General features: G+C 30.9%; 1 non-coding gene across 1 annotated transcript; it reads right to left on the reverse strand.

The window, feature by feature from the left end:
- Positions 1-456: 456 nt before the first annotated feature.
- Positions 457-529, reverse strand: Trnar-ucg (transfer RNA arginine (anticodon UCG)). The gene has a single exon. It is a non-coding gene; the product is annotated as a tRNA-Arg (tRNA).
- Between the last annotated feature and the right edge of the window lie 489 nt (positions 530-1,018).

The raw sequence follows: 1,018 nt of genomic DNA on the forward strand, positions 1-1,018 counted from the left end.
CGAAATGAAAGATCCAGGTGTTATTTTTGGCGTTAAGTTATCATTCTCCAATCATATTGATTTCATTGTCTCTAAAGGATTCGCAATGATCGGTTTCATTAGAAAAAACACTAATAACTTCAAAGGAACTGTCACAGCAACGACAACATACAATTTCGCCCAAAAAGGTATACACATACATATGTATGTATATATATTATATTACAGTTCGCCCTTCTCTTAATCACTTACGAAAGTTATGACGAAAAGCAAAAGTGTCAAAATTTTAAATTTGTACTCGTTCGGCCGATTTCGCTCGCCCACGCTTATTGCAAACTCTCGCGTACCCAAGCGTGCATATACATGTACATACATTATCCTATTTTTTATTATTTTATTACATATTCATATCAGTTTAAAATTAAAATGTAATACCATATATTAATAAAACGTAATAAAAATATTTAAGTTGTATTTCGGCCGTGACAGGACTCGAACCTGCAATCTTCGGATCCGAAGTCCGACGCCTTATCCATTAGGCCACACGGTCATACAAATTTTAATACTCGTATTACTCACAACGTTACATTTCAACTTTAACTCAAACTTCTCTATTTCTCTTATTTCTTCTATGTATATTTTTTATTATATTATTGTTTAAAAAAATTTTAAGCTAGATGTATATTATACACAAAATTATGCACAATATTTAAATTAGATTTAGATAGTATAGCCAATATTCAGCAAAAAAGTAAATACACTCTGTGTCACTGCTGCCAGAGAACGTAAATTCACAGTATGACACAAAGTCAACAAAGTGATGACAGGGTGTACCTCAACAACGGCACAATCCATCAACATTTTTTTATGTGAATGGTTATTTAATTTATTCTACCTTAGACTTACGACCACTATTTAACATATGTAGGCGAATTATTGCTAAAAACTCAAACAATACAATAATAACCCCAAAATTTCTTCTTTTATTTTAATGTAAATATAAGCTGCAAAATTTTACCGATATACATAAATAACTACG

Source organism: Anastrepha obliqua, chromosome 3 (assembly GCF_027943255.1).
Source record: "Anastrepha obliqua isolate idAnaObli1 chromosome 3, idAnaObli1_1.0, whole genome shotgun sequence".
NCBI classification, from domain to species: domain Eukaryota; kingdom Metazoa; phylum Arthropoda; class Insecta; order Diptera; family Tephritidae; genus Anastrepha; species Anastrepha obliqua.